Consider the following 20907-nt stretch of genomic DNA (forward strand, 5'->3'; position numbering starts at 1 on the left):
AAACGTAAAATAACAATATGAAACACTATACTAGACTCAAAGAATTCAAAACTAAACTTTAAAACACTAAGACAAACCAAAAGACTCAAAACAACACAAACACACTCAAATCTGCCTAAAAACCACTTTCTGGGCAGATTTGAGCACAAACACAAATTTGGACGAAATTAAGTAATAACTTGACTCAAGAACGTAAAAACACAATATAAAACACTAAACTAACTTCAAAGAATGTAAAACTAAACACTTAAAACATTAAAACAAACCAAAAGACTCAAACATCACCCAAAACACTCAAAACTGCCTAAAAATCACTTTCTGGGCAGTTTTGAGCACTTTGGTGAATCTGGACGAAATTGGGAAATAAAATGAATCAAAACACTTAAAAGCACAAACTAAATTGATTTCTAACTAAATTGGACATTAAAGTAAAGGGGGATTTAGATTTATACGAAAATTGAAATAACAAAACAAGTTAATAAACTAAACAGATTGTAAAACGAATTTGATGGAATGGAATGAATGGATGATAGAATGGCTAAGGGGTTCATCTCCATACATGTTATACTTGCATAATAAAATGATTTCCAATTGCATTTCAATAAACTATGATACTCAACACCCCAAGTTAACCGTGATGCACTAATTAACCTTCAAATCTTCCTAACGTTATTGAATTGGATGATGCATGCGACAATTCAAAACATTCCCCACAAGTCCTCAACATGAATGCATAGAAGAGGTACAAGCAAGAATCATTACGCTCTATGAAAATTATAAGTGTTGACGAGGCATTCGTTACTATGGATTGCATGAAACTTATGCCAAGAATTCATTTAACGCGATTGTTTATAAGCAACCTCCACTACTTGTGAATATAAGTTCATAACGATTAGGTGAAACTCACTTATATTCTAGCGTCATATTCATGCATGAAAATTAAGTGTGCACTGATAGGAGCATATTTATGCGACTTAAATGGCTTGTTCTCGTACATTTACGTTATGTTTCTTTAGTTATTTTAGTACTTTAAGCTATTTTCGTGTGTTTGTAGGTCCAAAGGGCTAAAGGAGCAAAAAGATGCATTTTGGAGACTTTTGGAGCACTTTTGGGCTAAGGACGGATAGCTTATGCTTGAAGCCAAAGTGTTGGACGAAATTGAAGACCTAATTGGAGCCAAAGTGTTGGAACCTTGTTCTCTTTAGTTTTAGGACATTTAAACCTTTCCTAATCCCAATCATGCCATGCATAACACACATCCATTCTAACACATTGTCATTGCACATGCATTTCCTTCATTAGTTAACCCACATGCACTTATCACTTATCATCACCACATATCATATCACTTAATCACTTATCACTTATCATCACCACTTAACCACTTATCATATCATAACCACATATCATATCACTTATCACTTATCACTTAACATAACATCCACCTACTTCACCTACAACATCCACTTCACCTACAACATCCACCTACTTCACCTACAACATCCACCTACTTCACCTACAACATCCACACATCCACCTACTTCACCTACAACCTCCACCTACTTCACCTACAAATGACATAGCCATATGTTCCCTCCACTACTCCTATAAATACCCTTGCATTCATTCATTCATGATCATCTCATTTCATACACAACACACCACAAACACATCCCTTTCTCTCTTAGCCGTGAGTTTCCCTTAGAATCCAAAAACCATCTTTCCATTTCCATCACTCCTCACTCCATTCCACACTTCCATTCCCCCAAACCAACTATCCTTAGACCTTATGCTACAATAAAGAGGAAGAGAAGAGGGCCTAAACGTTCATACAATTCAAGTTTGAGTTGTTGGAATGTTTAGGTGTTTCTTTGATTTCAATGTTTAATTTTAATTCTCTTTGTTTTGTATGAGGAACTAAACCCCCCCTTAGCTAGGGGGTGATTCGAAATATATGTTTATGCTTGCATTTTGATTTGATTACTTCTAATTGCATTTCATAAGTTGTTGATTCAATTTGTTTGATAGGAGCATATTTATGCGACTTAAATGGCTTGTTCTCGTACATTTACGTTATGTTTCTTTAGTTATTTTAGTACTTTAAGCTATTTTCGTGTGTTTGTAGGTCCAAAGGGCTAAAGGAGCAAAAAGATGCATTTTGGAGACTTTTGGAGAACTTTTGGGCTAAGGACGGATAGCTTATGCTTGAAGCCAAAGTGTTGGACGAAATTGAAGACCTAATTGGAGCCAAAGTGTTGGAACCTTGTTCTCTTTAGTTTTAGGACATTTAAACCTTTCCTAATCCCAATCATGCCATGCATAACACACATCCATTCTAACACATTGTCATTGCACATGCATTTCCTTCATTAGTTAACCCACATGCACTTATCACTTATCATCACCACATATCATATCACTTAATCACTTATCACTTGTCATCACCACTTAACCACTTATCATATCATAACCACATATCATATCACTTATCACTTATCACTTAACATAACATCCACCTACTTCACCTACAACATCCACTTCACCTACAACATCCACCTACTTCACCTACAACATCCACCCACTTCACCTACAACATCCACCTACTTCACCTACAACATCCACCTACTTCACCTACAAATGACATAGCCATATGTTCCCTCCACTACTCCTATAAATACCCTTGCATTCATTCATTCATGACATCTCATTTCATACACAACACATTACAAACACATTCTCCCTTCCCTAGCCGTGAGCTTCCCATCCATTCCCTTATAATCCAAACACCACTCCTCATCCATTTCCATAATCCCCCAAACCTCACCTTAGACCTTGTGCTACAACAACGAGGAAGATAAGAGGGCCTAAACGTTCATACAATTCAAGTGTGAGTTGTTGGAATGTTTAGGTGTTTCTTTGATTTCAAAGTTTAAATTTAATTCTCTTTGTTTTGTACGTATGAGGAATGGAAGAGAAGAGTGCCTAAACGTTCATACAATTCAAGTTTGAGTTGTTGGAATGTTTAGGTGTTTCTTTGATTTCAAAGTTATGAGGAACTAAACCCCCTTTAGCTAGGGGGTGATTCGAAACTATGTTTATATTTGCAATATGAATTGATTAACTTTCGTTGGAATTTCATAAGTTGTGGATTCAATTTGTTTAACCGTTTGATTGATAACTTATTTATGAATGTTTATTAAGAATGCGCGCTTAATTTTCATGCATGAATATGACACTAGAATATAAGTGAATTTCACCTAATCGTTATAAACTTATATTCACAAGTAGTGGAGGTTGCTTATAAACAATCGCGTTAAATGAATTCTTGGCACGAGTTTCATGCTCATCATAGTAACGAATGCCTCGTCAACACTTATAGTTTTCATAATGCTTAATGATCTTTGATTGTATCTTTATTGTGCTTTTCACGTAAAGGACTTTTGGAGAATGTGGTGAATTGCGTTGCGCTAACCCATCCAATTCATTAACTTAAGGAAAACTTGACGGTTAATTTAAGCGGACCTAATTAACCCGGGGCGTTGAGTTTCATAATTTATCGAAAGACCAACTGAGAATCAATCTTGTATGCAAGTGTAACATGTGTGGAGAAGAACCCCTTGGCTATTCCATCATCCATATTTTCATCACATTCATATTTACATTTTGCCTTTAATTACAATTTGTCCATTTAATTTAATCTCGTCCAAACACAATCCCCCCTTTACTTTATTGTTCAATTTAATTAGAAATCAATTTAGTTTATGTTTTAAAGTATTTTTGAATTCTTTGAGTCTAGTATAGTGTTTTATATTGTGTTTTTACGTTTTTGAGTCAAATCCAAGTGATTAACAATCCCTCCTAATCCCCGGTCCAGAACGATCCCTACTTATATCATTACTACAATTGTCAAAAAGAGGGTTTAATTTGTGTGCGTATAAATCACGCATCAAATTTTGGCGCCGTTGCCGGGGATTAGAAAATTTGCTAATCCCTTGGATTGTTTGTTTCTGTATTGTCTTTTAGATTTAGTTTTTATTTGTGTTTTGTTTGTTAAGAACAACATGGCACTTGATAACGCTTCTCTTTTGTCACAGCTCATGGAAAGGTCCCAAATGCAAAGAGTTGATATATCTAATCTTCAATCAAGGAATAACGTGTTTTCCAATACTTACAATTCGGATTGGAGTGATCATTCAAACTCTATGTGGTGGGAACCTCAAAATGCTCAACAAGGAGGATATTGGCAGCCACCACAACCTCATATTCAATATGCCCAACCAAACTCAAGTTCGTCAATAGATTATAATCAAAAGCTTAATGAATTAATTTGTTTGGTGCAGGGCTCACAAATTCAAGACAATGAGGCTCAACAAGAAGGATATTGGCAGCCATATGAGGAGTTCTATTCAACGCCTATGCAGCCACCACAAAGGTTGGACCACTTGGATAAGCAAATTGGGCAGATCGCAGAGTTCGTAGGACAGTTTCGAGACCAAGGCGAACTCCCTAGTTCAACCATTGCAAATCCGAAGGGAGAATTTGAAACTGCCAAGGAAATCATGTTGAGAAGTGACAAGGAGGTTGGAACGGACCCTCAACCATCAAAATCAAATCACAAGGAAGAGGAATACACCCAACCCACGGAAAGGGTGGAAACACCTTTACCGGAGGCACCTATTGCTCCTATGCCATCTAATACAGGTATGGTTGTTCCAAATTTCATTATTTTTAACCCTGTTCCAAGATTCATGACTTCCAAGGAAGAAGAAGGTGAAAAAGACATCTTGGAAGCCCTTTCAAAGGTGACAAGTAGGGAATGTCATGAATTCATCAAAGAGGACGTTCTTGAAACCACAAAATCCAAAGAAGTTAAATTTGATGACATTGGACAAGTCATAACCATCACTTGCAATCTGGCCAAGTCCAATATCCCTGAAACTTTCAAAGGAGTGGTGTTTGTCATTGAGTTCTTGTCGGACAAAACAAGTAAGTTTTTTTCAAATTCCTTTACATTTTATACTAACTTGCTGTTTTTTATGAATCAGGCACCTACACTAGAATTCAAACCATTGCCGGTTCACTTCAAGTATCACCTTCCATTCAAGGACCAATTCCATGCCGTTTGATTTTATTTATGTTAATAAAAAAAAAATAAAAAAAAAATAAAAAAAAAAAAAAAAAAAAAAAAGAGAAAGAAAGATACTAAACATGGAGAAAGGTGGAGCTTCACAAAGGTTGTTTGCGTGAAGCCCCACTACGAGGCGCAGAAGCGGAAGGCATAGAAGCGGGAGGCATAGAAGCGGGAGGCATCGGAGCGGAAGCCATCGGAGCGGGAGGCATCGGAGCTAGAGCATTCCAGGCCTCAATACTTGGCCAAGCGCTGGATGACCCAGGAAAAAGGTGCCTCTGGAGATAAGACGCAAGCCTTTGACGGTCACTGTGAATTCGACCCTCAGATTCTTGCAGCTCATCAAGCTTCCTCTTCATCCCCGACGAATAGTTATTTGCAAGCACATGCAAACTTCTATTCTCGTACTTAAGCTGCTGGATCTCTTGCTTAAGTCTTTCCACCTCTGCCATCAACGATTCCACTTGGCGGGACCGAGCAAGCAGGCGTTGGCCCATGTTGGACACAGAACTCGCACACTGAACACTAAGTGCGAGGGACTCTTGAACGGCCAACTCATCGGACCGTCCTGACAGCAGCCTACTATCTTTTGGAGTGAGGAGGTTTTTAGCTACTATTGTAGCTGTTGTGGCGTCCTGCATCACAGAGTCTTCACCCGAAAGAGGACCGTTAGAAGATAAAAAAGAAGGGCGCCATACATTACCTTGACGGGGCGCAACCGGATCGCTGCTGAGACTCAAATCTAAGCTAAGGTTCGATGAGTTTGCCATTTTTTTCAAAAGTGTTCAAAGAGAAGGGGTGGATGGAGTTAAAATTTCACAAAGGGCCGGAGTCGAGTTTCAGGAATGGGAAATCTTCAGAGTGTGTGTGTTGGGGTGATTGATAGCTCTATAAAAAGCCAAGACGACGCGTCAACCGATTCAAAGAGCCGGATTTTCCGGCGTAATTTAGGCGACGCTCCCTCGGCTTTTCAGAAAACGCGTTCAACTTTGTCAAAAGATTTCTGACAAAGCTGAAAACACGTGGAGGCCATCATCGCATCTACACATCTTTAGCCGACAAGCGCAAAGTTCGGCGACGCTTTCTCTGCTTTTCAGAAGACGCGTGCAGCTTTGTCAAAAGGAGCCGCATCTGTACTACCACGTGTCGTTCAGAAAGCGAAGGGGCGTCGTTCAGAAATCGAAGGGGCGCCTGCTCAGAAATCGAAGAGGCGTATTCAAAGATCGAAGAGGCGCCACTATTTCAAAGAGCCGGATTTGCGGGATCAAAACGTTTGTCGACAAGGGTAAAAAGTACCACCACTTGATATTATCTCTATATATGTCGACCTTCGTCTTTTATGGCAGGGCAAACCAGAAGAAAATGCCCAACTCTCCCTCACCTCTGAGGGCGCACTCCCAGCAAAGCCTTTCAAAATACTCAATTCTTTCTTCTTCCCCAAAGATGATACCAAATGCCTGGAGTACATATGACCCAGGAGGAAACGGCGGATTGAAGCATGTGCTGATTCATTCACCGCTTCTTCAAAGCAAAGGTATCTCATATCATCAAGGTCAAAAGCAAATGTATCTCATATCATGCTCTTTCCCTGTCTTTTTCTTTGTCCTTGTTCTTACTTGCATGGCAAAGTAAAAGAAGCAATCAGCCGGCACTTGGAGTCAGTCTTCCGATCTGGAGCCAACTGCCTGGAATCTATTCCTGATTGCTTACCTAGCGTTGCTCTCGAGTAGTCATCTTCAACGGTTGTTACACTTCCAGAGAATGGACCACTCCTGCAAAGATTGAACAAAGAAACAGATAACAGGAGGAAGCTCAGACCTTCGGGGGAAACCAAAAGAACCATCCTGCTGCCCAGTTCAAGAAGTAGCACAAAGGAAAATCAACGATGGGCAGAAACCAGTTCAAGAGTAAGCCTGTGGAATCACAAAGATCAAAGCCTCAATGCAATCACCAAGGAGAAGAGGGAATTTACACTCCATAACCAGATTTGCGTCCCTAAACTCTTCTCTTTGTTAATTACATTATGCCATGTTTAATATGTTTAGTTGCTTTTTGTGTGTTTACTTATGTTTTGTGTGAATCTATGCTTAAAACATTGAGGACAATGTTTGATTTAAGTGTGGGGGGGTAACTAAAGTGTTTTGATGCAAATTCGTAGGGTTTTATCCACCATAACTTCTAATGTTGTTCCTTGCTATTTTAAGGTGTTTTTAAGTTGTTTTAGAGTGTTTTAGTGTGTTTTGTTTTATAATTCGAAAATCCCATAAAAATTTGAAAAATTGTTTTGAAAAACCCAAAAAGAGTTGTTTTAAAGTTGTTTTTGTGTGTGTGTTTGTGTCTTAGGGTACCTTCCAACACAACGATAAGGATTTGGTTTATAATTGCATGACGGTTAGAAAGAGTTATAAACATAGAGAAAAGTTTGATTTACTCTTGGTATATGCTTGGTTATGGTTATAATGTATGACTTCACATGCAATCATAAAAGAAAAAAAAATTCGTTTTTGTAACATGCTTGAAGGAAGAAACTCAAACAAACGCTACATCCCTGTGAGACTCGAGCCATTACTTTCTTTGGAGAGTTATTTTCTGTGATTCTTTATTTTCTAAAGTTGTTGCATGATCTCATTATTCCTTGCTTGGTTGCTACTTAGAATGCAATTGTATCATGATAGAACTAAATGCTAGAACTCATGCCCATTTCATTCAAAGCATGTTATTGATTTGCATAACACATATTCAAGAAGAAGTTGTGTAGTGACCACCACCATAGCCAAATAGCCTTACTTCCCATACTTCGTATATGTTGTAAGTTTTAACCCCGTTGAGCCTCGTTTTGCCTTTATTCCTTGTTTACCCACATCACCCCTTACCTAGCTTAGAGTAGGACTTTCCTATACCCTTGTTCTTAAAGTTTAGTGAGCATGACTTAAATGAATTCCTTTTGAGTTACATTATGCAAGAAAATGAGTGTGGGGGAGTAAAAGTTTGTTCTTACGTTTATATGTATGTTTTGAGATTCAAAAGAAAAAGAAGAAAAGAAAAAAAAAAAAAAAAAAAAAAGGAGTGAAAATAAGTAAGAATGAACTCACGAGCGTTGATGGTTGAAGAAAGGGTCCAAAAAGTTGAATATGGCCCTAAGTTTTGTGTGATTTTCCCTTGGGTGTTCAAAGTTGACTTCTGCGTTCTTAAGGGAATTCTAAGTGCCTAATTCAATACTTTGCTCACTATTGCTTTAAGAATGTTTGTTTATCCTTCACCTTTCATTGTTAGCCAATACCCTAGCCCCGTTACTACCCTTTGACTTCTATATTGAGTGTTATGTATTTCAATTGTGGAGTTTGAACTTGGTATGAGCTTATGGTGTCACTGGTTCTCGCGTCTAAGTAGTAGCATTCCATTCATGAGATCATATCTAAACATGCTTATTAACTCCAGAAAATGCTTTCCTTATTATAACATATGTGAGTGTTCGTCTACATGTTTACATCAATCTTCTCACATATACCTAGTGTAGGGTGTGTAGTCAGAAAATCTGTGTGAAAAACGAGAGTACATCTAGTAAGAAATTGAGGGAATTCTCTAAAGGCATGTTACTACATTTGAAATGTGTTTTAATTGCTTAATTGTGAACTAGTATGTGGTGACTATGATTAAGAATGTACTTAAGTGTAAAGATGGCTCAAATCTGTGAGAATAATGATTTTTAACTTGTCATGTGCATTGGAAGTCCCTGATACGATTGTTGGAAGGTGTAGGTTGTGTTTTGTTCTTTTTGTTTTGTTTCTCTGTTTTGCTCGAGGACTAGCAAAAGCTAAGTGTGGGGGTATTTGATAGGAGCATATTTATGCGACTTAAATGGCTTGTTCTCGTACATTTACGTTATGTTTCTTTAGTTATTTTAGTACTTTAAGCTATTTTCGTGTGTTTGTAGGTCCAAAGGGCTAAAGGAGCAAAAAGATGCATTTTGGAGACTTTTGGAGCACTTTTGGGCTAAGGACGGATAGCTTATGCTTGAAGCCAAAGTGTTGGACGAAATTGAAGACCTAATTGGAGCCAAAGTGTTGGAACCTTGTTCTCTTTAGTTTTAGGACATTTAAACCTTTCCTAATCCCAATCATGCCATGCATAACACACATCCATTCTAACACATTGTCATTGCACATGCATTTCCTTCATTAGTTAACCCACATGCACTTATCACTTATCATCACCACATATCATATCACTTAATCACTTATCACTTATCATCACCACTTAACCACTTATCATATCATAACCACATATCATATCACTTATCACTTATCACTTAACATAACATCCACCTACTTCACCTACAACATCCACTTCACCTACAACATCCACCTACTTCACCTACAACATCCACCTACTTCACCTACAACATCCACACATCCACCTACTTCACCTACAACATCCACCTACTTCACCTACAAATGACATAGCCATATGTTCCCTCCACTACTCCTATAAATACCCTTGCATTCATTCATTCATGATCATCTCATTTCATACACAACAAACCATCTTTCCATTTCCATCACTCCTCACTCCATTCCACACTTCCATTCCCCCAAACCAACTATCCTTAGACCTTATGCTACAATAAAGAGGAAGAGAAGAGGGCCTAAACGTTCATACAATTCAAGTTTGAGTTGTTGGAATGTTTAGGTGTTTCTTTGATTTCAATGTTTAATTTTAATTCTCTTTGTTTTGTATGAGGAACTAAACCCCCCCTTAGCTAGGGGGTGATTCGAAATATATGTTTATGCTTGCATTTTGATTTGATTACTTCTAATTGCATTTCATAAGTTGTTGATTCAATTTGTTTAACCGTTTGATTGATAACTTATTTATGTATGTTTATTAAGAATGCGCGCTTAATTTTCATGCATGAATATGACGCTAGAATATAAGTGATTTTCACCTAATCGTTATGAACTTATATTCACAAGTAGTGGAGGTTGCTTATAAACAATCGCGTTAAATGAATTCTTGGCACGAGTTTCATGCTCATCATAGTAACGAATGCCTCGTCAACACTTATAGTTTTCATAATGCTTAATGATCTTTGATTGTATCTTTATTGTGCTGTTCACGTAAAGGACTTTTGGAGAATGTTGTGAATTGCGTTGCGCTAACCCATCCAATTCATTAACTTAAGGAAAACTTGACGGTTAATTTAAGCGGACCTAATTAACTTGGGGTGATGAGAATTCATAATTTATTGAAATGCAATTGGAAATCTTTTTATTATGCAAGTGTAACATATGTGGAGATGACCCCCTTAGCTATTCTATCATCCATTCATTCCATTTCATCAATTTCATATTTACATTCTGTCTAGTTTATTTAACTTGTTTCGTTATTTCAATTTTCGTATAAACTTAAATCCCCCTTTACTTTAATGTCAATTTAGTTAGAAATCATTTTAGTTTGTGTTTTTAAAAGCATTTTGAGTCTTTGGTTTGTCTTAGTGTTTTAAAGTTTAGTTTTACATTCTTTGAGTCTAGTTTAGTGTTTTATATTGTGTTTTTACGTTTTTGAGTCAAATCCAAGTGATTAACAATCCCTCCTAATCCCCGGTCCAGAACGATCCCTACTTATACATATACTACAATTTGACGAAAAGAGGGTTTAATTTGTGTGCGTATAAATTCCCGCATCATGCACTCTCAATGAACATACATAAATAAGTTATCAATCAAACAGTTAAACAAATTGAATCCACAACTTATGAAACGCAATTAGAAGTATTCAAATCAAAATGCAAGCATAAACATATATTCGAATCACCCCCTAACCAAGGGGGGTTTAGTTCCTCATGGTACAAAAGAAAGAGAATCAAAGAAACGCCTAAACATTCCAACAACTCAAACTTGAATTGTATGAACGTTTAGGCCCTCTTATCATCCATTCCTCATTCGTACAAAACAAAGAGCATTGAAATTAAACATTGAAATCAAAGAAACACCTAAACATTCCAACAACTCAAACTTGAATTGTATGAACGTTTAGGCACTCTTCTCTTCCTCTTCGTTGTAGCACAAGGCTAAGGATAGTTTGATGGTGTGAATGGTTTGGGGAGTGGTTGGAGTGGCTGCAATGGAGGAGAAAAGTGTTTTGGTGGCTGCTGCAAGGGTGTGGAGAGGTTTTGACGAATTTCTGGAATATGGAAGAGTGAATTAGAATGAATGAGAATGAATGCTTATTTATAGGTGAAATGGGGGGAACATGACAGCTAGGAGAGAATGTGGCTGCATGTTTGAATGATTAAAGGATGCATGTGGGTTGGAATTGCATGTGCAATGAATATGTGGCTGCATGTGCAAGGGGACAATCTGAAAATGCATGTGAAAGCATGTGTTGGCTGCAATGATGAAATGGATGGGAGTGCATGTGGCTTAATTAATTAAAGGGAGTGCATGTGCAATGTTTTAAAGGATGGAATGCATGTGAATATGATGGAAATCTGATATGGTGATGGGAGATGCATGTGGCTGCAATGGATTAGGAATCCTTCAATTTCGTCCATTCCTTTTGCTCCAAACATAAGCTATCCATTCCAAGTCCAATTTTGCTCCAAAATGCTCCAAAATGCATCTTTTTGCTTCCTTAGCCACATGAACCTAAAAACACACGAAAATGGCTTAAAAGCCAAAAACAACTATGAATTAACAATATAAATGCACGAAAACAAGCTAAGTAAGTCGCCTAAATATGCTCCTATCAACCCCTTTGACTTCTATCTTGATCGTTATGTGTTCAATAATGTGGAGTTTGGAATTGATATGAGCTTATGGAATCACTGGTTCTCGTTCTAAGTAGTGGCATTCCATTCATGAGATCATATCTAAACATGCTTATTAACTCCAGAAATTGCTTCCTTTGAAATACATATATGTGAGTGTTCGATTTTATGTTTACATCAATCTTCTCACATATAACTAGTTTAAGGTGTGTAGTCAGAAAATCTGAGTGAAAATTGAGTGCATATATTGTAAGGAATTGAGCAAATTCTCTAAGGCATGTTACTACATTCAAAATATAGTTTTAAATGCTTAATTGTGAATTAGTATGTGGTGACTATGATTAAGTATGTACTTAAGTGTAAAGATAACCAAAATCTGTGGGAATAATGATTTTTAACATGTCATGTGCATTGGAAATCCCTGAGACGATTGTTGGAAGGTGTAGGTTGTGTTTTGTTCGTTTTGTTTTGTTTTTGGTTTCTTTTGTTTTGTTTTGCTCGAGGACTAGCAAAAGCTAAGTGTGGGGGAATTTGATAGGAGCATATTTAGGCGACTTACTTAGCTTGTTTTCGTGCATTTATATTGTTAATTCATAGTTGTTTTTGGCGTTTAAGCCATTTTCGTGTGTTTTTAGGTTCATGTGGCTAAGGAAGCAAAAAGATGCATTTTGGAGCATTTTGGAGCAAAATTGGACTTGGAAGGGATAACTTATACTTGGAGCAAAAGGAATGGACGAAATTGATGAGTTGATGTCACAAGGATTCCTACTTGAAGTAGCCACACACCTTCCACATTTCAGCCACATGCACTTGTTCCTCCATCATTGCACCAACAACAACCAAACATGCACTCCCTTTAATCGCATGCATAAATCAGCCACATGCATCTCCCATCACCATATCAGATTTCCATCATATTCACATGCATTCCATCCTTTAAAACATTGCACATGCACTCCCTTTAATTAATTAAGCCACATGCACTCCCATCCATTTCATCATTGCAGCCAACACATGCTTTCACATGCATTTTCAGATTGTCCCCTTGCACATGCAGCCACATATTCATTGCACATGCAATTCCAACCCACATGCATCCTTTAATCATTCAAACATGCAGCCACATTCCCTCCTAGCTGTCATGTTCCCCCCATTTCACCTATAAATAAGCATCCATTGCATTCATTCTCATTGAATTCGTCCATATTCAGAAAATCATCCAAAACACCACCAGAAATCATCTGTGAGTTTCCCTACTAATCCAAACACCACTCCAACCACTCCCCATCCCTCCAAAACACTTCACACTATCCCAAAACTCACCTTAGACCTTGTGATACAACAACGAGGAAGAGAAGAGTGCCTAAACGTTCATACAATTCAAGTTTGACTTGTTGGAATGTTTAGGTGTTTCTTTGATTTCAATGTTTAAATTCAATTCTCTTTGTTTTGTACGTATGAGGAATGGAAGAGAAGAGTGCCTAAACGTTCATACAATTCAAGTTTGAGTTGTTGGAATGTTTAGGTGTTTCTTTGATTTCAAAGTTATGAGGAACTAAACCCCCCTTGGCTAGGGGGGGATTCGAAATAAATGTTTATGCTTGCATTTTGATTTGATTACTTCTAATTACGTTTCATAAGTTGTGGATTCAATTTGTTTAACTATTTGATTGATAACTTATTTATGTATGTTTATTGAGAGTGCACACTTAATTTTCATGCATGAATTTGACGCTAGAATATAAGTGAGTTTCACTTAATAGTTACAAACTTATATTCACAAGTAGTGGAGGTTGCTTATAAACAATCGCGTTAAACGAATTCTTGGCATAAGTTTCATGCAATCATAGTAACGAATGCCCCGTCAACACTTATAATTTTCATAGAGCGTAATGATTCTTGCTTGTATCTCTATTATGCAATCATGTAGGGGACTTGTGGGGAATGTTTTGGGTTGTCGTATGCAATCATCCAATTCAATAACGTTAGGAAGATTTGAAGGTTAATTAGTGCATCACGGTTAACTTGGGGTGTTGAGAATTAATGATTTATTGAAATGCAATTGGAAATCATTTTATTATGCAAGTATAACATATGTGGAGATGAACCCCTTAGCTATTCTGTCATCCATTCATTCCATTTCATCAATTTCATAGTTACATTCTGTTTTAAGTTTAATTTGTTCATTTAATTTAATTTCGTATAAACCTCAATCCCCCTTTACTTTAATGTCCAATTTAGTTAGAAAGTGTCTTAGTTTGTGTTTATAAGAGTTTTGAGTCATTTTGTTACACAAATTCGTCCAAATTTGTGTTTGTGCTCAAATCTGCCCAGAAAGTGGTTTTTAGGCAGATTTGAGTGTTTTGGGTAATGTTTGTGTCTTTTGGTTTGTTTTAGTGTTTTAAAGTTTAGTTTTGCATTCTTTGAGTCTAGTATAGTGTTTTATATTGTTATTTTACGTTTGAATCAAGCCATAATCTTAAATTCGTCCAACATTGGGTTTAAGGTCAGAAACTGCCTAGTTAGTGTTTTTAGGCAGTTTTGAGTCTTTTGAACTTGTTTTGAGTCCTTTGAGTCTTTGTGAACGTTTTTAACTTTGTTTTTATGTTTTTGAGTCAAATCCAAGTGATTAACAATCCCTCCTAATCCCCGGTCTAGAACGATCCCTACTTATACTTATACTACAATTGTCAAAAAGAGGGTTTAATTTGTGTGCGTATAAATCTCGCATCAAAAAGCACAAACTAAATTGATTTCTAACTAAATTGGACATTAAAGTAAAGGGGGATTTAGATTTATACGAAAATTGAAATAACAAAACAAGTTAATAAACTAAACAGATTGTAAAACGAATTTGATGGAATGGAATGAATGGATGATAGAATGGCTAAGGGGTTCATCTCCATACATGTTATACTTGCATAATAAAATGATTTCCAATTGCATTTCAATAAACTATGATACTCAACACCCCAAGTTAACCGTGATGCACTAATTAACCTTCAAATCTTCCTAACGTTATTGAATTGGATGATGCATGCGACAATTCAAAACATTCCCCACAAGTCCTCAACATGAATGCATAGAAGAGGTACAAGCAAGAATCATTACGCTCTATGAAAATTATAAGTGTTGACGAGGCATTCGTTACTATGGAATACGCATGAAACTTATGCCAAGAATTCGTTTAACGCGATTGTTTATAAGCAACCTCCACTACTTGTGAATATAAGTTCGTAACTATTAGGTGAAACTCACTTATATTCTAGCGTCATATTCATGCATGAAAATTAAGCGTGCACTCTCAATAAACATACCTAAATAAGTTATCAATCAAACGGTTAAACAAATTGAATCACAACTTATGAAACGCAATTAGAAGTAATCAAATCAAAATGCAAGCATAAACATATATTCGAATCACCCCCTAACCAAGGGGGGTTTAGTTCCTCATGGTACAAAACAAAGAAAATCAAAGAAACGCCTAAACATTCCAACAACTCAAACTTGAATTGTATGAACGTTTAGGCCCTCTTATCATCCATTCCTCATTCGTACAAAACAAAGAGCATTGAAATTAAACATTGAAATCAAAGAAACACCTAAACATTCCAACAACTCAAACCTGAATTGTATGAACGTTTAGGCACTCTTCTCTTCCTCTTCGTTGTGGCACAAGGTCTAAGGTGAGTTTGATGGTGTGAATGGTTTGGGGAGTGGTGGAGATATGGAAGAGGAGTGGTGGAAATGGAAGGATGGTGTTTGGATTGTAAGGGAGAGCACGGCACAAGGGAGTTTGATGGTCTACATTTCTGCAATGGATGAGTTTATGGAAGAGTGTTTGGAATAGATGAATTTCTGGCACAAAGGCCTTATTTCTGTGGTGAATGGATGTATGTGTTGATTAAAGGGGGAATGCAAAGGAAAAGCTAGAAATGCATGTGGAGTGGCTGCAAGGTGAATGAATAATGAAATGGGAAAGCATGTGCAAGGTTTTGGTGTGAATGATTGAATGTGCATGTGGCTGCAATGGAGGAGGAATCCTTCAATTTCGTCCATCCTCTTGGCTCCAAGCATATGATATCCATTCCAATCTCTAATTTGCTCCAAAAGGCTCCAAAAGGCATCCTTTTGCATACTTTGCCCTTAGAACCTGAAAACACACAAAAGAAACATAACGTAAATGCACGAGAACAAGCCATTTAAGTCGCATGAATATGCTCCTATCAAATACCCCCACACTTATCTTTTGCTAGTCCTCGAGCAAAACAAAACAACAAAAGAACACGAAACTAGACAAAACGAACAAAACACAACCTACACCTTCCAACAATCGTCTCACGGATTTCCAATGCACATGACAAGTTAAAAATCATTAGTCCCATAGATTTTTGTCATCTTCACACTTAAGTACATTCTTACTCATAGTCACCACATATTATTTCACAATTAAGCATTTAAAACTATGTTTTGAATGTAGTAACATGCCTTAGAGAATTTGCCCAAATCCTTACAAGATATGCACTCGTTTTTCACACAGATTTTCTGACTACACACCCTACACTAGGTATATGTGAGAAGATTGATGTAAACATGTAGACGAACACTCACATATGTTATAACAAGGAAAGCATTTTCTGGAATTATTAACATGTATATATATGATCTCATGAATGGAATGCTACTACTTAGAACGAGAACCAGTGATTCCATAAGCTCATATCAATTCCAAACTCCACATTATTGAACACATAACGATCAAGATAGAAGCATAAGGGTTGAAACGGGGCTAAAGGTGTTTGGCTAACAAAGAAAGGATAGGGAAAACAAATGTTCTTAAAGAAATAGCGAGCAAAGCATTTGAATCATCTTAGAATTCACTTTTGAATGAAAACTCAACTTTTGATCAAAAAGGGATAACAAGCTCTTTCTTTTCTTTTCTTTTTTTCTTTCTCATATGTTTTTCACAATTTTTTTTCTTTTCTTTTTCTTTTTCTTTTTCTTTTGAATCTCAAAACATACATATAAACGTAAGAACAAACTTTTACTCCCCCACACTCATTTTCTTGCATAATGTAACTCAAAAGGAATTCATTTAAGTCATGCTCACTATACTTTAAGAACAAGGGTATAGGAAAGTCCTACTCTAGGCTAGGAAAGGGGTGATGTGGTTAGCAAAGAAAATAGGCTAAACGAGGCTCAAAAGGGTTAAAACTAATATATACGAAATATGGGAAGTAAGGCTATTTGGCTATGGTGGCAACTACACAACTTCATCTTGATATATGTCATGCTTTGAATGAAACGGATATAAGTTCTAGTATTTAGTTCTATCATGATACAATTGCATTCTAAGTAGCAACCAAGCAAGGAATAATGAGATCATGCAACAACTTTAGAAAACAAAGAATCACAGAAAATAACTCTCCAAAGAAAGTAATGGCTCGAGTCTCACAGGGATGTAGCGTTATTATGAGTTCCTTCCTTCAAGCATGTTACTAAAACGAATTTTTCTTTTATGATTGCATGTGAAGTCATACATTATAACCATAACCAAGCAAAAAAATACCAAGAGTAAATCAAACTTTTCTCTATGTTAATAACTCTTTTTAACCGTCATGCAATTACAAACCAAATCCTTATCATTGTGTTGGAAGGTATACTAAGACACAAACACACAAAAACGACTCAAAACACTCTTTTTAGGTTTTTCAAAACATGTTTTTGTGATTTTCGGAGTTATAAAAACAAAACATACTAAAACACTCTAAAACAACTTAAAAACACCTTAAAACAGCAAGGAACAATTTTTTTTTTTTTTTTTTTTTTTTTTTGAAGTTATGGGTGATAAAATCCCACGAATTTGCATTAAATATACTTAGTTACCCCCCCCCCCCCCCACACTTAAATCAAACATTGTCCTCAATGTTTTAAGCATAAGTAAACACACAAAAAGCAATTTAAACATACTAAACATGGCAGAATGTAATTAACAAAGAGAAGAGTTTAGGGACGCAAATCTGGTTATGGAGTGTAAATTCCCTCTTCTCCTTGGTAATTGCATTGAGGCTTTGATCATAGTGACTCCACAGGCTTACTCTTGAACTGGTTTCCGCCCATCATTGATTTTCCTTTGTGCTACTCTTGATCTGGGCAGCAGGATTCTTTTGGTCTCCCCCGAAGGTCTGAGCTTACTCCTTTGGTCTGTTTCTTTGTTCAATCTTTCCAATTCGTATTGAAAAGGGTTGGAGGATAACTCAGCCTAAGTTTGTCTCCACATGCTTCAATGTATCATTTTCACTTGCCTTACTCGCTCCCCTTTGCAGAAGTGGTCCCTTCTCTGGAAGTGTATCAACCGTTGAAGATGACTACTCGAGAGCAATGCTAGGTAAGCAATCAGGAATGGATTCCAGGCAGTTGGCTCCAGATCGGAAGACTGACTCCAAGTGCCGGCTGATTGCTTCTTTTACTTTGCCATGCGAGTAAGAACAAGGACAAAGAAAAGGACAGGGAAAGAGCATGATATGAGATACTTTTGCTTTAGACCTTGATGATATGAGATACCTTTGCTTTTGAAGAAACGGCGAATGAAGCAGCACATGTATTTGTTGTGGTTGTCTCCACATGCTTCGACCGACCGTTTCCTTCTGCCTCATTTGTACTCCAGGTTTCTGGTATCTTCTTTGGGGGAGAAAAAATTGAGTATTTCAAGAGGCTTTGCTGGGAGTGCGCCCTCAGAGGTGAGAGAGAGTTGGGCATTTTCTTCAGGTTTGCCTTGCCATAAAAGACGAAGGTCGACATATATAGAGATAATATCAAGTGGTGGTACTGTGTTTTTACCCTTGTCGACAAATGTCTCTTCGATATCTGAACGACGCCTCTTCGATTTCTGAGCAGGCGCCCCTTTGCTTTCTGAACGACACGTAGTAGTGCGGATGCGGCTCCTTTTGACAAAGCTGCACGCGTTTTCTGAAAAGCAGCGAAAGTGTCGCCGAACTTTGCGCTTGTCGGCTAAAGATGTGTAGTTGCGGTGATGGCCTCCACGTGTTTTCTGAAAAGAAGAAATCTTTTGACAAAGTTGAACGCGTCTTCTGAAAAGCCGAGAAAGCGTTGCCTAAATTACGCCGGAAATTCCGGCTTTTTGAATCGGTGGACGCGTCGCTTTGGCTTTTTTATTGAGCTATCGATCACCACAACAAACACACTCTGAAGCTTTCCCATTCTTGAAAATCGACTCCGGCCCTTTGAAATTTAACTCCATCCCTTCTCTTTGAACACTTTTGAAAAATGGCAAACTCATCGAACCTTAGCTTGGAATTGAGCCTTAGCAGTGATACGGGCGCGCCGCGTCAAGGTAACGTATGGCGCCCTTCTTTTTTATCTTCTAACGGTCTTCTTACAGGTGAAGACTCCGTGATGCAGGACGCCACAACAGCTACAATAGTAGCTAAGAACCTCCTCACTCCAAAAGATAGTAGGCTGCTGTCAGGACGGTCCGATGAGTTGGCCGCTCAAGAGTCCCTCGCACTTAGTGTTCAGTGTGCGAGTTCTGTGTCCAACATGGGCCAACGCCTGGTTGCTCGGTCCCGTCAGGTGGAATCATTGATGGCAGAGGTGGAAAGACTTAAGCAAGAGATCCAGCAGCTTAAGTACGAGAATAGAAGTTTGCATGTGCTTGCAAATAACTATTCGTCGGGGATGAAGAGGAAGCTTGATGAGCTGCACGAATCTGAGGGTCGAATCCAAAGTGACCGTCAAAGGCTTGCGGCTTATCTCCAGAGGCACCTTTTTCCTGGGTTATCCAGCGCTTGGCCAAGTATTGAGGCCTGGGATGCTCTAGCTCCGATGCCTCCCGCTCCGATGGCTTCCGCTCCGATGCCTCCCGCTTCTATGCCTTCTGCTTCTATGCCTTCCGCTTCTGCGCCTCGTAGTGGGGCTTCACGTAAACAACCTTTGTGAAGCTCCACCTTTCTCCATGTTTAGTATCTTTTTTTTTTTTTTTTCTTTTTTTTATGAACATGTTTTGTTTTATTCAGTGCATTGGGTTGCCTCCCAAGTAGCGCTTTCTTTTACGTCTTGCAGCCGGACGAAGAACCCAATCACTCCAGGATATGTTCACGAATCCGATGAGAACTCCGAGTCATGAACTAGTACCTAAAACAAGAAACAAAACAAGATTAAGAATCTAGAATAAAAACAAACGAAAATAAAACAATCCAAGGGATTAGCAAATTTTCTAATCCCCGGCAACGGCGCCAAAATTTGATGCGAGAATTATACGCACACAAATTAAACCCTCTTTTCGTCAAATTGTAGTATATGTATAAGTAGGGATCGTTCTGGACCGGGGATTAGGAGGGATTGTTAACCACTTGGATTTGACTCAAAAACGTAAAATAACAATATGAAACACTATACTAGACTCAAAGAATTCAAAACTAAACTTTAAAACACTAAGACAAACTAAAAGACTCAAAACAACACAAACACACTCAAATCTGCCTAAAAACCACTTTCTGGGCAGATTTGAGCACAAACACAAATTTGGACGAAATTAAGTAATAACTTGACTCAAGAACGTAAAAACACAATATAAAACACTAAACTAACTTAAAGAATGTAAAACTAAACACTTAAAACATTAAAACAAACCAAAAGACTCAAACATCACCCAAAACACTCAAAACTGCCTTAAAATCACTTTCTGGGCAGTTTTGAGCACTTTGGTGAATCTGGACGAAATTGGGAAATAAAATGAATCAAAACACTTAAAAGCACAAACTAAATTGATTTCTAACTAAATTGGACATTAAAGTAAAGGGGGATTTAGATTTATACGAAAATTGAAATAACAAAACAAGTTAATAAACTAAACAGATTGTAAAACGAATTTGATGGAATGGAATGAATGGATGATAGAATGGCTAAGGGGTTCATCTCCATACATGTTATACTTGCATAATAAAATGATTTCCAATTGCATTTCAATAAACTATGATACTCAACACCC

Source organism: Pyrus communis, chromosome 13, assembly GCF_963583255.1.
Source record: "Pyrus communis chromosome 13, drPyrComm1.1, whole genome shotgun sequence".
In the NCBI taxonomy this organism is placed as follows: Eukaryota; Viridiplantae; Streptophyta; class Magnoliopsida; order Rosales; family Rosaceae; genus Pyrus; species Pyrus communis.